The 510-nt window shown below is 30.0% G+C and overlaps 1 protein-coding gene across 1 annotated transcript in view; it reads left to right on the forward strand.

The window, feature by feature from the left end:
• The window catches only part of LOC103310236 (histone H1-II-like), a 2,464-nt gene that overhangs the window by 1,313 nt on the left and 641 nt on the right, over positions 1-510 (forward strand). The window lies entirely within an intron of this gene.

Genomic DNA, 510 nt, shown 5'->3' on the forward strand with positions numbered 1-510 from the left:
CCCCCCCCCCCCCCCCCCAAAGTACCAACTAGATTCACTTTCCTACCAGAAAATTTATTTTTTTATTTTTTTTGTGTCTGTGTACACGATAAGTAGTCGAAATAATACTACGATTTTCAACTTCAGTATCTTGTTCGATCAGAAAGTGAATATCGTTGGTGCATTGGGGAGGTCAAAATTTAAATTTCCAAGTGGTTTTCAAAAGCGCCGGGAAAAACAAAAGAAAAATTAAGGAAAAACGGGAATTTTTACGCAAAATCGATTTTTCACAAAATTGAATTTGGTTTTTGGTGTAACTTTAAAAAAAATTACCGTAGATACATGAAATTTTGACTGAATGTTTATCTTAGCATCTTCTATACACCATAACATTTTCAAAATATTTTGATGTATTTTGAGCTCTTTACGGACATTTTTATTTTCCATTTTTTTTTAGTTTTTTTTCTAAAAATATCAATAAAATTTTATTTGTTGGATAAAAAAGCTTGAAAATTTAATAGAAGGCTCCTA

The sequence above is a fragment of the Acyrthosiphon pisum genome, chromosome A3 (assembly GCF_005508785.2).
Source record: "Acyrthosiphon pisum isolate AL4f chromosome A3, pea_aphid_22Mar2018_4r6ur, whole genome shotgun sequence".
Classification (NCBI taxonomy): domain Eukaryota; kingdom Metazoa; phylum Arthropoda; class Insecta; order Hemiptera; family Aphididae; genus Acyrthosiphon; species Acyrthosiphon pisum.